Source organism: Petaurus breviceps, unplaced genomic scaffold (assembly GCF_028583685.1).
Source record: "Petaurus breviceps papuanus isolate PSGF00001 unplaced genomic scaffold, PetGlider_PUasm1.0 90808, whole genome shotgun sequence".
Classification (NCBI taxonomy): Eukaryota; Metazoa; Chordata; class Mammalia; order Diprotodontia; family Petauridae; genus Petaurus; species Petaurus breviceps.
The window spans coordinates 2813814-2829820 of NW_027187349.1; positions in this window are offsets into that span (position 1 = coordinate 2813814).

The window sequence follows — 16007 nt, forward strand, 5'->3', positions numbered from 1 at the left end:
GGATGCTACACCACTTGGTGCATATATGTTAAGTAGTGATATTGCTTCATTCTCGATGGTGCCTTTTAACAGGATATAGTTTCCTTCCTTATCTCTTTTAATTAGGTCAATTTTTGCATTTGCTTTATCTGAGATAAGGATTGCTACCCCTGCTTTTTTTACTTTAGCTGAGGTATGATATATTTTACTCCAACCTTTTACCTTTACCTTGTGTGTATCCCTCTGTTTCAGATGTGTTTCTTGTAAACAGCATATTGTAGGATTATGATTTCTAATCCATTCTGCTATCCATCTCCATTTTATAGAAGAGTTCATTCCATTCACATTTACAGTTATGATTGTTATCTGTTTCTTTTCCCTCATCCTATTCCTGCCCCTGTTAATGTTCATATTTTCCCTCCCTTCTCCCTTCCCCCCCTTAATAGTTTTCCTTTTGACCACCGCCTCCCTCAGTGTTCCCTTTTCAGCCCCCCCCATTTTCCTCCCCGTTTCCCCTTACTACTTCCCTCCCTACAAACCACTCCCACCCCCCTTTTGTAACCCTTTCCCCCTCCTACTGCCTGTAGGATATTGTTATACTTAATGAAGTATGCTATTTTTTCTTCGCATCAAGAATGACAGGAACAGATCTCATGCGAAGCTCCTCTCCCTCCCCTCTTTCCCTCTAAAATGATTCTTTTTGCATTCCTTCTCTATAGCGTCCTATGCTTAACTGGTTGTTAATCCCTCCTTGTACCAGAACCAATGAGGGAAAAGCTCATATGCTTCCCAACACCCTCCCTTTTTTTCCTCTGCTATACAATTTTTATGCCTCTATGAGTGGCATAATTTACCCTTTTCCACTTCACCCCGTCCCTTTGTAGCCCTTAACAAGATTTTTTTTAAATCGTCATTTTGTTGATTTTATACTCATACCTTGTACTTGTCTCTTACCAGTTTGCACTTATCAAATAGCAGGGTGTGTGTGTGTGTGTGTGTGTGTGTGTGTGTGTGTTCTCCTTGTTTACCCTTCTAAGTCACTGTTGCTTCTCGTAATTGGAGGTTGAATTTTCCATTGAGTTCTGGCTTTTTTATCAAGAAGGTCTGGAACTCTGTTATATCATTGAATGACCATCTCTTTGCCTGGAAGAATATGCTCAGTCTCGCTGGGTATGTGATCCTTGGTTGTAATCCAAGCTCTTTTGCCTTCCTGAAAATTGTATTCCACTGCCTCCGATCTTTCAGTGTAGAGGCTGACAAATTCTGTGCAATCCTCACTGTGGACCCTCGATATTTGAATTGTTTCTTTCTGGCCACTTGAAGTATTTTCTCTTTTATCTGGTAGTTCTCGAGTTTGGCCACAACATTTCGAGGATTTTTCAGTTTGGGATCTCTTACAGCAGGTGTCCGGTGGATTCTGTCGATTTCTATTTTCCCCTCAGGTTCTAGTATCTCAGGGCAGTTTTCCTTAACGAGCTCTTGGAGAATGTTGTCCAGGCTCATTTTTTCATCATAATTTTCTGGTAGGCCTATGATTCTCAGATTATCTCTCCTGGATCTGTTTTCCAGGTCAGTTATTTTTTCTTTGAGGTATTTTACCTCTTTTTCTAATTTTTCATTTTTGTTGTTTTGCTTGGCTAATTCTTGGTTCCTCATAGAGTTATTTGTTTCTATTTGTTTAATTCTGGTTTTTAGCAAATCATTTTCCTTGGTTAATTTTTGAAGCTCCTTTTCCGTATCATACACTTTTCTTTTTAGAGAGATGTTTTCCTCATTATAATGCTTTTCGAATTCTGCTATTTTCGTTTTGAGAGAATTATTCATTTTCTCTTCTATCTCTCTCATTTTGCTTTCAAAGTTCCTTTTGATCTCATCTAGGAGAGCCTTCTGTGCTTGGGATCCATTCCCTGTTGAAGTTTCAGCTGTGGGTGTGGAGTCCACATTGTCTCCCTCTGAGGTTGGTTCCTCCCTCTGAGGATAGTAGGACTCCAGAGTCTTTGTCTTTGTAGTCTGCTTTCTACCCATTTTGAGGCAGGGTCCTAACCACGCCCTTCCTCTAGGATCCCAAGCCTTTACTGTAGAGGGTTTTGCCCTGGGCAATAGTTACTATATTTTCAGGGTCAGAGGGGGGGTTTGGAGCAAGTGGGGTTCACTCTGTCATCTTCGTGTTTGGAGGTCCTGAAAGGGGCTTTTTTTAAAAAAAGATTTCTGGGCTATGAAGTGGTAGCCCCAGGAGTGTTTGCTGTCCAGTACAGGGGCCCCTGTATTTGCTTCTTACCTTGCTCTTTCCAGTCCCAGCCCTTTGGTGATAGGCCTGGTAGTGGCCCTTGTGGTTGGTGGGAAGACTTGCCCTCCTAGTTGATCAGGCCCCTTCCAGGCCTGCGTCCCACCGTACCGCCTCTCCTTCCTGGCCCGTGTCCACCGAGCCGCCACCTCTCCTTCCCGGCCTGCGTCTGCTGCGCTGCCGCGCCTTCCCGGCCTGCGTCCCCAAACTCTATATAATCTTCTGTAAGTGTGTAAAATATTACCCTGAATACTCAAAAACACTATTAATTTTCCCCTAAGTTTCCTTTCACATATGGGCCACTTAGAATACTATCTCTAACTCCAGTCACATTGTAGATAAGAATCAATATCCAATCAAAATGAGCCCCCACCAAAGTGTTGTTTGGTGTTTTGTTTTGTTTTGTTTTTACCAACCGACCAAGGGGCATCTTAGGTCAAAGCAAAATATATAAAATTACACAGAATATCAAGGTAAGTACCAAGAAGAACCCAATACACCAGAAACACCAGAAACACATTCTCTGGTAGGTTACCATACCACCATTGGGGAAGGGACACATACAGATAACACGTGTGGCCTGGCAACACTGTGTAGGGACATATATAACAATATGGCCAGAGAATATACGTAAAAGGGCAATTTAAGTAATATATACTAAGGGACGCATATGGCCAGGGACAATTTATTCCTCCATGTATACTTAGCATGATGATACTTATGCTCCAGAGTAACTGGTATCCTCTGGTGATATCATTGAGTATTTATGTTTTATTGACTAATTTGAGGTCTTCTGTTGTTCTATTCTTTCTGCTTTCTGGTATACTCTAGAACTCTCTACCAGGGATCAATGTCCTTTGCTGCTGTTTCTCTTGGTTACTATCTGTTCACCTCAAGTAGTCAATGATTTCTTTCCTCATAGCACTGGGGATCTGTCATCTTTTAAGCTTAAAATCTACAGAGGCCATCTTCACCTCTTTTGTGATACAAACCCCAGAAGGCCACCTTTAGACAACTGGATTAAAAAAACAAAAACATCTTCAGGCATTGTTTGTCTTTTGAACTCCTTTCCTCATGCTATTGTTTAGGGTCCCTCAGTTTGCACTTTTATTTGAGCTATGATCCTAAATGTCTTTTAAAATCTAAAATATCACTAATCATTAGTTTGCATCCTTCAAATCATCCCAGCATTCCACTTAGCAAAATTAAAGGAGACATATGAAGCTGGAGCGAGGAGATACTTTTCAACCCCAAATTCCTGGAAAGGACTTTCTACTCCACCTTCCACCATTTCCATCAAACTCAAATAATAAAATTGGCTGACATGCAAATTATCTTGGGGCAAACCCAAAAGGGTTATATGGAATACAAAAGTTGGCAGCCTCCAACTTGATTCTTTATTTCTACATTCCTGTTTTTGTTATTCATTTCTGTCAAAAAGAAAATTATTGCTTTCCCTACATTAAAATAGGCAGACAAATAAGAAATCTCAGCTTGTTATAGAAACTTACTATTTTTCACCTTTGGATATACAGAAGGTTATTGTCAGTCCCAAATGAAGATTATTTTATACATTTGGCCCAGATTCACCCCACCTAAAGCTCTCTTTGGGATGATAAGTAAATGGTATCATTTAAAGATGATTAATGTTTGACTATTAGTAGATTAATATACAAGAAATAGCTCTGTAGTAATAACTTTGGGTAGGCAACTAGTAGCCACTTTCTTTTGCATTCAAGCTCTCTTAATTCTTATAATACTTGGGTTCCTGGGCAGCTGTTGGTCATTTTCTTTCTCCTTTTTTTTCAGTTCTCTACAGCTGTGGAAAAAATCTCCACCAAATATTCCCCAGTTTAGTTTAATGCAGATGGATGTCTGGACCCAGTGCTTTTTGTTTAAAAATTCAAGAGTAGCTATTATTATTTTTTATTATTGTAATGTACGGGAAGAAACTTCTGGCTTCCAAGCTGGAAAGTCACACAATGAGTCAATCTAGATTCTACTTCTGAGCTACTCAGAGGTCAGTAACACTGATGTCTGAAGTAGTATGCAACAGTTGTTGTAGTTGGTATGTCTGGTCAGAATTAGTGCCAAAGCCCCATGACCTGAGTTGGGAGTGTCCAGGGGAAGTGAACACCAACCGCTCTTTGTTATCGTTTGGGGTTAGTAGCATTGTATTCCATGAAGAGCCAGGAGGTGAAAGATATTTCTTTTCTACCACTCCACACCCCTCTCCCCAGGCCATCCATCTGCTAAGTCCTGCTTAGAATGTTGCTGATAACTCACTGGTTTTGGAAATCTATGACATTGTAAAGATATTTACACATTGGCTTTTCCAAAAACATTTAAAATATCACAATGCATATGTGGGACTTAAATCTTGTTTCAGGGAATATACAGATTTATAGCCCCTCAAGGCAAAGGTAGAAGCAATGCTTAGGTCAAAAACTGTCTTTTTCCAAAGTCTATAAATCATCATTTTTACTTAAACAAACTGACAAGATCTCATTTAGAACAACTTGGGTTGCTGTCATACTTTCACCACTAAAACTGATGCAATCAGTCTAAAAACATATGACAAATATGGTTCTCCTTCCCAACACCACAAAAACACACCATTTCAATTTTGAAATTGAAGTTTCTTTCAGTTTCTGAAATTCTAAAACGCGAAGTAAATAACACAATTGTGTGTATTTGTAAATAGCACAAATGTGCTCATGCACGGTGTCTAAAAACCCTCTTCTTTCAGGATGAGGAAAATCGTCAGCAACAGCTTTGCCTCTTAGAATCCCTGGTCTCCTTCCAGACTAAACTCAAGGACTACCTTCCCATAAGACCTTTCCTGGTTCCCCCAGTTGCTAAAGCCTCCCATGCAAGGATACATTCTATCTGTTTCATATGCATTCTTCATATGCCCATAGATGTTATATTGTCTCTTGTAATGGTAATGGGATTTGAAGATCTTCCATGCCCCTTGTATTGGCAAGCAAACAGGTACTTAGCACCTTGTTTCAAGTTCATGATTGTATCAAGTAATAAGATCCAGAATTTGTGAATCCCACAGTGGGATGAACTTGCTGATGTAACAGGAAGGGGTGGAACAGGGAGGACCTGATACCATATATAAGGAAAGGCCCAAGCTAGAGAGCCAGAACTTCTGAGAACTACTGGGAGAGAGAACTCGTGAGAGGCAGCCAGAACTGAGAGTCAGCCAGAACTTCTGGGAACAAGAACTGAATCGAGAACTGAGAACTGAGAAGAACTGAGGACCTCTGGGAACAAGCAGCGTGGAGGCTGAGGAGCTACTGTGAGTGAGGAGAGGAGGATCCTTGCTTGAGGGAGTGAGTGAAAGAGAAGGATCCTTGTTTGAAGGAGCCTGTTTTGTTTTGAAGGCTTGGGAATGTGGGTGTTCACTGTATTGACTATGTGTACCAATTTTGTGGTTACTGTAATGACTTTGACTTCCTGGTTTGGGGACTCAGTTTTCTGGTATTTGAATAAATGTTTTGGTTCTGTCCCCCATGTGGAGAGCCTGTTACATTTTGTGATTCACAACTACACCAGCATATTCATAGCCACCATGGGTGCTGTGAATATCACATTGCTGTTACATCTCTTGGTTAGAATACAAGTTCTTTGAGGGCAGGACTTTGTTTCCCCAGCACCTAGCATAGTGCCTGACTCACATAGTGCTTAATAAATGTATGGCTGATTGATAGTGGGCATACAATAGATACTCATTGATTAATGAAAATTATTTTGCCTGATTATAAACCAGAGGAGAAGTATATGCAAGAAGTGTAGAGTTGGGGCAGCTAGGTGGGGCAGTGAATAGAGCACCGACCCTGGAGTCAGGAGGACCTGAGTTCAAATCCGGCCTCAGACACTTAACACAAAAACTAGCTGTGTGACCTTGGGCAAGTCACTTAATCCCAACTGCCCTCCAAAAAAGGCAAAAAAAAAAATGTAGAGTTGACTAAATTGAGAATCTTGAAGGGCATCAGCAGTCACTAGGGAAGGCAGCATGAGATGGTAAAAAGAAGGCTGAACTTGGGAGTCAGAAGCCTTATTCAGACCCTCCTCCCTTCTCCTCTAGTTTACTGTAAAAACCTCCTAGCCAATCTCCCTGAATACAATATGGCCCTCACAAAGCCACTTGTCACACCACTGCTCTGGTAATATCCTTAATGAACTGCTATGATAATTTCCTTGATTCCTTTACTCAAGAACCTTTGGGAGCTCCCTACCAAATAAAAGATGAATTCCAGTGTCTGCCCTTAAAGTCCCTTCACAATCTTACCTCTCCATCTTTGTCTCATACTGTATCTTATCATGCATTCTATATCACAATCAAACTGGACTGGTCTCCGTTCATGTTTTCATATTACCTTCTCCTATCTCTATGCCTTTGCTCATACTGCCTTCCATTCCTGGCAAGGACTTTCTGCTCTACCCTCCTCCATATACATTTAACTCAAACTTTAGAGGCAGCTAAGTCGCCCAGTAAGAGCAGCTATGTGGTTCAGTGGATAGAGTGCCAGGCCTAGAGGCAGGAAGACCTGAGTTCAAAGCCAGCCTCAAATACTTACTAGTATCCCTGGGCAAGTCACTTAACCCTGTTTGCCTCAGTTTCCTCAACTGTAAAATGGGCTGGAGAAGAAAATGGCAAACCACTCCAGTATCCTTGCCAAGAAAAACCCAAACGGGGTCATGAAGAATCAGGTATGACTGAAATAACTGAGCAACAAAGAAAAAAAAGCACAGTGGGTAGAGGGGTAGGTTTGGAGTCAGGAAGACCTAAGTTCAAATTCTTCCTCATATGCCTACTAACTATGTGACTCTGGGAAAATCATTTAACCTTTCTGTGCCTCATTTTCCTCATCTGTAAAATTAGGAAGTTGGACTCAGTGGCCTCTATGATGCATTCTAGCTGTAAATCAATGATCCTATGGGACCCAGAAAGGTTCAATGATTTCTTCAAGGTAGAAAATGGCAGAGCTGAGAATTGATCCCATGTCCTTTGTGAGTCAAGATCCAGTGTGTTTTTTCTTTTTTAAAAAATATTTCACTTTCCCCCACTTATATGTAAAGACAATTTTAAAATTCATTTTTTAAAATTTTGAGTTCCAAATTTTCTTTCTTCCTCACTCTCCTCTCTCCTCCCTGAGACAGTAAGCAATTTTTATAGATTATACATGTTCAGTCACTCAAAACACGTTATCCTATTAGGCAATGGTTTTTTGTTTTACACCATAGACCTTGACTTACACCAATAAGGTGACAGCCTCCTTCACCTATGAGTACAGCTGGACCTGCTTAACTACATAACCTTTAGGAGTTTATACCTTAGACGGAAAATCTGGCTAAAGGAGCCCCTGGATAATTGCCCTATCTAGGTTGGACAGAAGGAAAGAAGAGCAAAGTAACAACTGAACGTAGAGTAACTCAGCTCCTGCAGATTTTTCCAAAAACTAAAAGTCACTTAAGAGAAAGGAAAAAATAAAGATTGAAGCATAGCTCCAGCGATATCCTGGGTCAGTCCTAAAGAGTAGGAAAAAAAAAGGGAAAGAGCCTCCCCTTCAGGCTGTCATAGTAGAAACAATTTTAACCTTCAAACAACTATCTCAGCATCCCTAATAGAGCAGGCCTGTGGCATACTGCTGAGAAGAATGTCTGACCAAGCTGATTCTCTCTCCCTCTGAGACATCAGTCCTGTCCTGACACAATCCAGTGACCTGAGTCAAACAGCCCCCAGATTCCCCATTCCCAGGCTTTCTTAGTAGCACAAACCCCTTGAAGAAAGGAGTTGGCCTTGCCTTTAAAAAGTAGCATATGTCATATAATTTAAGGATCTCTTTCCCAGGCCTACCTGCTGTAGTGACTGAAATTTCTACTGTTCAAGCTTCATTTCTGGTGGGGCAAGAGTTTCCCTTTCTTTGAGTGGAACACTACAATCTCTGAAGGAGTAAATCCAAGGGTTAATAGAGAGCTGCACAGTGGATGTGAGTAGACTACAATGCATTACCGAGAATTGTGTGACAGAAGAAGCCTATGGAATGTCATCAGAGACATATGACTGAAAAGGAATAGAGTGAAAGCAAGAGATGACCAATAGACAGCCTGTATGCTCCAATGGAATCCACATCATGCCAAGGGAAGTTGGGTGTATCTGGTATTGTGGATTAATAGGAAGCCATGAATAGTGATGGCATGGGATGAGAAGATTTGAATGGGTGGTGAGCTGCCCCCTTGAAGGGTGTGCCCTCTACCTCCACCAGTGAGATCTCATTTGATCCATAAATGCCTCTGGGTTTAGCACATCAGACTGCTTGTATGTTACTGCAGATTAATTGATAGGAGAGTTAGATAACTTGTCATATTCAGATACAAGAAAGACTTTCTCCTCGTGCCCTAGATTGGGTCATTTTTAGTTCCTTATGCTTTCAGTGTAAATAATAGACCAAAGAGTAAAATCTATTTTAAGGTGTACACAAACTTATTGTCCAAAATTCCTAGAGAAAAAAAAGGCATAGAACAAGCTAGTGTGGATGAGGGTGAAAGGAGAACCAGAGAAGTCAAAAGAGGGCAAAATCAGCTTGGCTCAGGAACCACAGCAGAAAATCCTGAGCAAAAGACTGTTTGGAAGAGAAGGAATTAGGGTGGGATGTGGGGTGAAAGAGTAGTGAGTTGAAAGGGAAGAGGAAGAACAGAAAGGAGAGTTGGGATGCTGCCAAGACAAACCACACTTCATAATTTTGCCCAAAGCAGATTTTGGTGGAGAAACCCATCAAGAAATAATAACAACTCTGACCAATTTCATTTCCTTCAGGAGGCCCTCTATTTGCTGCAGCTGTATTCATCCCATGAGCATACCACCCGGCCTGTACACCACTGAAAAAACCCACCCAATAATGATTGCATCAATCTGTACATCCTTCTGCTTTCTCTCTTCTCCTCTCTTACCCTCCTCTCCTCTCCTCTCCTCTCCACGCCTCTCTTCTCCTCTCCTTTCCTCTTCCCTCCCTTTTCCTTCCCTTCCCTCCACTTCCCTCACTATTCCCCTCATATAACCTATATTCACTTATTTATTCATTCAACAATCATTTATTAAATTTATTGCATGCAAAGTGTTAGAGATATAAAGACAAAAATAAATCAGTTCCTGTCCACAAAATGCTTACATTCTACCGGCAGAAACAAGATGCACATAGATAAATCAATTCAGAGAAAACCACTATAGCAGTGATATATATGATGAACCCCAATCACTGACAACACAGTAGCCACTGTCCCATGAGGGGCGTAGGTGGGGTCACCCTATGATGTGGAATGGGAAAGCTTTGGCATAGCCTTTTCTGTGAGGTCACCACAGGACAACCCCTCGAAGTAGTGGGTGTATTTCCACAGACCATCTCTAGCTGGGCTTTTCACTAGGTAGGTGGCTGGGATTAGAGATCAAAGAAGTCTATTCTGGAGTTGGGAGTGGCGGGGGGGGGGGGGGGTAACCTCGATGATGAAATCATGCCTCAGTAAACACAAAACTTGTGTTATGCTCAAACTTTTCTTGAACATATTAATTGCGATAGAACAAATTCACATTTTCAAAAACAAGCCTGCCAGGAGAACTTTCTGTATGAAGCCGTGACTTAAACCCTGACTTCAGGCTGGCCGTCCATTTAGAACACCATCACTCACAGATATAGTGCTTTAAGATTTACAAAGAAGTCATACTTTCTGTAGAAATAATAGCCCTCTCTAACATTTTAAATGGTGCTTTTGTGGAACCAGTTAACCACATTACTAAGCCTATAGTTTGAAGTATTCAACCAAGTCTTAACATCTACTAGCAATCTTGATTGCCGATGAGCCTCTCTGTGATCCCTCTGGCACTGAGTCTATGTAACAGTTCAATGAGTGGAGATTCTGCATCTCCAGGTAGCAGAATATCTTACCCCAAGTTAATTTGCTCTTCTTTCGAGTTACTTCCTTCTAAAAAAAAAAAAAAACAAGAATCGTCTTCCACTGTTCTCCAGGTAGGTAAACCCATCTAGGCATATTCCAAGACAAACCAACCAACCAAATTAAAATGAGTAGATGAGCTGCACCTCTTCTCCCCTCAACCTAAGCTACTCCTTTCATTCTTACACCTAAAAAAGTCACATAGACCTCCTGCCCAAATGACTTATCACTGAGACACAAAGCCTATTAAACATTCAAAAATGTGCAGTTACTTTGCAATCTTGTGTGCGCTTTTTCAGCCAGCCTTCCTGGAATAATTGTCCATGTTTGAATTATTACAAGGACAACTCCCTTCCTGTTGCATGCCTCATATTTCTTTTCTTCTTTCCCTTGTTGACATAGGAGGGGATGGATGAACACAGGAATGCATAGTGTGTTTGCCTGATGAAGCTATCATAACCTTTCCTGTTAACCTATGTCCATAAGTACTTTTTTAATTATTAAGAAGTTAATTTCCTTTCCAGATAGTGCCTGAATTCTTGACTAGGTTTTTACCTCAACAGAACTTTTAGCATCTTAGTTCTACAACACCTATGGTGAAAAACATCTAGTTATGAATAACTATAACAAGAATAGAGGAATCTTCCCTATGAACCAGGCATATGGAAATAGGGTGCATGACATGAGACTTCCTAGCAAGGTGGCCCTGGCCACAGCCAATTTCAGACCTCTGAATTTCAAAGTCCTCACCTTTAAAATGGGATAAAAATACGTACCCTGCTTACCTCCGAGACGGGGGTAAGGAAAATACTTCAAAAACCTTAAAGTGTCATAGAAATGACAGCCAATATAATAATAAATGTGCTTCTGTTTGGCTGATGGTGACATGTGTCTATGTAATCAGGGTGATTGCATAGTGAGGTGAGGGTGTGTGTTTGTGTGTGTGTGTGTGTGTGTGTGTGTGTGTGTGTGTGTACTCTTAGGCATAAAGTCCTATTAGTCTGACCCACACATAGCTACTTAACGATGACCAGCAATAGTGTAATGAAAACCTACTAGGTTACACATAATGTACTTGGTACCAAGGAAAATACAAAAAGATGTATAAAAAGGTGGAGGTTATCTGTATGCTTTGAGAAGGATGTATTGGAATATCCAGAACAAATTTGCCATTCTCTGCCTTTTACTGTTACCGTCTTATTTTCTTACTAAATCAGTTTCCAGGTTCAAACACAGCCTGGGATATGACAATCTAAAAAAATTACTAACATCACAGAAATTAATTTAAAGCATATGCAATACATCACAATAAGCTCAAAATAGATATTACCTGAATATAAAAGATCACTTACAGAACATTTAAAGAAAGTTAAAAGGAGATGCTTTTCACAACTATGACTAGAAAAAGAGTTCTTAACCAAACAAGTAATAGAGTAAATAATTAAAAAACTAAATAAATCACCTTGATTACATAAAATTAAATTAATAAAAATAATTAAGATAGACTAAGAACAGAAACTGAGTAGAAAAAATACCACTTGTGAAAATTTTACTGATAAAAGTTTGGTATCCAAAATATATAGGGAAATTGCAAAACTGTATAATACCAAGAATCATTGCCCAATAGATAAAGGATCAAAAGATATGAACAGGGGCAGCTAGGTGGTGAAGTGAATAGAGCACTGGCCCTGGAGTCAGGAGGACCTAAGTTCAAGTCCAGCCTCAAACACTTGATACACTTACTAGCTGTGTGACCTTGGGCAAGTCACTTAATCCCAATTGTCCTCCCAAAAAAGCAAAAAAAAAAAAAAGGGATATGAACCAACATTTTTAAGAGAAAAATTATAGGGGGTGGCTAGGTGGTGCAGTGAGTAAAGCACTGGCCCCAGAATCAGGAGGACCCGAGTTCGGTTACGGCCTCAAACACTTAACACCCACACAAAAAATCTAGCCTTGTGACCTTGGGCAAGTTACTTAACCCCAATTGCCCTCCAAAAAGCAAAAAAAAAAAAAAAAGAGAGAAAAATTATAAACTAGATTATGATCATTTGAAAACATGCTACAAATGAATAACAGTAAGAGATAAACAAATTAAAGTAACTCAGAGGGTTGTATTTACCCTGTAAATTGGCAAAGATAACCAAAAAATGGTGATAATCGATCTTGCTGTGGCTGGGAGAAGACAGGCACTCTAATGTAATATTGGCAGAACCATGTGGCTAGCACTCCTTGATATAAATTTGAAATCATGGAACAAAAGTGCCTAAAATGTCCATTGTGCCTAAAATGTTCATTCTCTTTGACCCAGTGATCCCATTACCAGGAATGTCCTCAAAGAAGTTCAAAGTCAGGAACAAAGAGTATGTGTGTGTATGCATGCATGTGTGTGGGTACATATACTTACCCTTTCTTAAATATATATGTATATATGAAATAAAGTAGGTACAAGCTATTCAGATCTATATGAACAAATGCAAAGTGAATTAAGCAAAACCAAAAGAATGTTATACACACTAGCTACAATATAAATGAAAAGATCACGAAAGATAAACTGAACTCATAATAACTAAAACAAAACAAAACCCAAACCAATGATAATCCAGGAGACAAGATAATAAAACAACCCACCCCAAGAGGTAGAGGTGCAGGGAACACTAGAAGAGAATATTAAGTGTTATATACAGTATATTTGTATACCTTGTCACATATGGTTTCTACATCAGACACTTTTGCTTAACTGGTTTTCTTTGTTAAAAAGGAAAGTTACATTTGTGCGTATTGGAGAAAGAGGGAGGTATTCAAAATGCAAAGACAAAGGGCTTCAATAAATTCTATTTTTTTTTGCAAAAAAAATATCTTGAAGCAGAAATCCAAGACAACATTTAAGGCCCTGTAGCCAAAGGGCTGTTCTTCGAGAGAAGACAAGATAGTTTAACGTTATGAGTATCCATCAGATGCTGTGCCAAGTTGACTGTGGAAATTATGTCTAATGAGTCTTCTCCTGGAACATGATGATCCCATGAGCCAAAATACAAATTGCAAACATGTCTCCTGCAATCTGTTCTTTAAAACTTTTTTAAAGAATCCATCTTCATCAAACTCTTTAACATTTGATTTTTTTCTCTTTTAGTGGATTGTTTTGTGCCAGTATATTTTAATGTTAAAGACAGAAAATTCACAGTGCCTGACATATTATGACATATAAGCTCTTAATTAATGTTTGTTGATTTATGGTGCAATGGAAGGAGCATAGAAATTTAAGTCGGAGGACCTAGATTCAAACCCCAGTTGTGCAGTTCACTATTAGTGTGACCTTGGGCAAATCACTTATTTCTCTGGGTCTCAGTTTCTTCATCTATAAAATGAGGGGACTGAAGGACTTCTGGTTAAGACAATCACATGAAGGGTCATAGAAGATCCAACTCTCCCATGTACATTCCAGTAAAAATCCAGTAAAAAAAAAAATACAGGGACACCGTCCTTCCATTTAGCTGCAATTTCTTTCTTCTGGTTTGATTTATAACAAGAATGTTAAGCTTGATATGATTCTGCTCCTCTTGCAATATGTCTACTCACTGGTCATCAGATAAGCACCTCATATTTAGAGTACAGCAATCAAATTAAAATTTATGTGGTTCTGAGCACTCTCTATGGAACAGTGCCTATCTATGAGCCTCTAACCCGACAATTTTTCTGGGGTTCACAATTTCTGGGGTTCACAATTTTCTGGGGTTCACAAATAGAAAATTCACAATTTTCTATTATCAACTGGACCAAACAAGCCTCTAACCAGAAACAAATAGGACAGTCAGGAATCAAATAGAAGCTTAATTTCAAAGTGAGGGAGGAGGCAAATTAGACACATGTGCTGGGGTGCTGCCCCTAATGGGGGGACCCGCTTTAGTGTGACCAAATTTCAATACTTATACTAATGGCTATGCAGTGAGCTGTAGCCTTGACAATGAGGGGTAATGAGAAAAGTTTGACTCATAGGAGGGCTTCATGACCAGAATGCGGACATAGCAGGTGCTTATCCAAGCTGAACACCTGGTGCTGATCAAGCAACACAATAATTATATGAAACAATTCTGGGATTTTGCTGTGGCTGAGATCATCTAGAACGTGAGCACATAGGATTGCTGTTATGCCAAGCTCAGGGCACAGCTTGTTTGCTGGGTCTTAGCTCTGGAAACAGGGTGTCTCCTCATAGTAGTTTGACGCTATCTACTGTAAAAGATACAAAGAGATGCTATAAAAGCACAGAGGCTTTAGGCAATCAGGTTGAGGTAGATAAATGGTCAGCTCTCCTGGCACTCACTATATCTTAATTCCTGATCTGGGACAGACTTCCTTTACTAAACTTCTCTTCCTACAGTTGCCTTTCCAACTCCTCTCTACACATTAGATTTCACATTGGTAAAAATTGGTACCAATCTGGCTGATTTGGGTTTACATTTGCTCACCTCTTGATAGACTGTTGCCACTATATAAAAAAGTACCAGGGCATTGGAGACAGGGCTAGGGATGGGAATGTTAAACAATTTGAGCCAGCTGAGTTAGTTTGGAAAAGCATGGAAGAGCTGTTATACCTCAGAAAGCATGCATTTCTGAGCCCATAACTACAGAGAAAGACCCTAGTATTGTAGAGGCCATCAAATCCAAACCCTTTATTTTCAGATGAGGAAACCTCAGTTTCCTCAGATAGGTCAAATGGTTTAATCAAAGTCACAACTTCACTCTGTCTAAGGCAGAATTTAAACCTAGGTCTTCACAATTCCAAGTCTAGTACCCTGCAGGAGAAGAAACTTCAATTTCAGTTCCTTGAATCTAAGAGACTTAACTATTACTCAAGATGATTCATACTGGAACCTTTGGGAGTCTATTTCATTAACTGTGCTTCTCAGGGGTCCAGCAACCTTACCCCAAGCAACTTACTCTTAGGTACAGTTTGTGTTTGACTTCCTTTTGACCTATAGATGAATCTTTTCTACGGATTAATGTGCCGTGAAGAAAACTGGCATGCACTTCTTGGAAATTCTTTTGATTGCTCCCTGGGCCCAAATTACCCATCAATACAGCCTCACTTATTCTTCTCTGGCTCATCCATATGTTAACATGGGATGCAGTTCTTTCCCATAAAATGTTTCATCAAACCTTTTTTCACCAATAGGTGCAACATTCCTTTGGCAGCTTACAGAGCCTTGGGTTCCCTTTAAACACCCTATGGTGATTTCAACACTACAAGGCTCAAGAACACCTGGAGATTTTCACAGAGCTTCCAAACTGTGTTGGCAACTACAACACGAAGACTCCAGAAATTTTTCCCCCAGCTAATTGCTGGTCAAATTGTGGCTTGTTAGCTAGATAATATGTCATCTTTGCTTTGTAAGGTAGCAGCAGAGAAGGACTTCTTGCATACTCTAGGAGTTATTAGGAGGCGCCACCATAGCCTTGATCCTCAAGAGACACTGGGTTCCCCATCCCTAGAGGTCTTCAGGAAGAATTTATATGACCATTTTGTGAGTGAGGAGAGGGGATTTCTTTTTCAGGTACAGTTACTTGAAATAGTTGACCTCTTCTTATTCCCTTTCAATTCTAGGAGCCTATGATTCCATGATCCTATGAGATAAAAACAATAAGCAGATACAGCAGGGGTCCAGTAAGGAGTGAAGCTCTCCCTTTCTAAAGGGCAGACAACCCTTTCAGGACGACAGGGCAAATCCCCTAAAGCTAAAGCTGCTGATCTGTAGTAAACATTTTTCATGTTAGTTGGTTGGTTAATGCA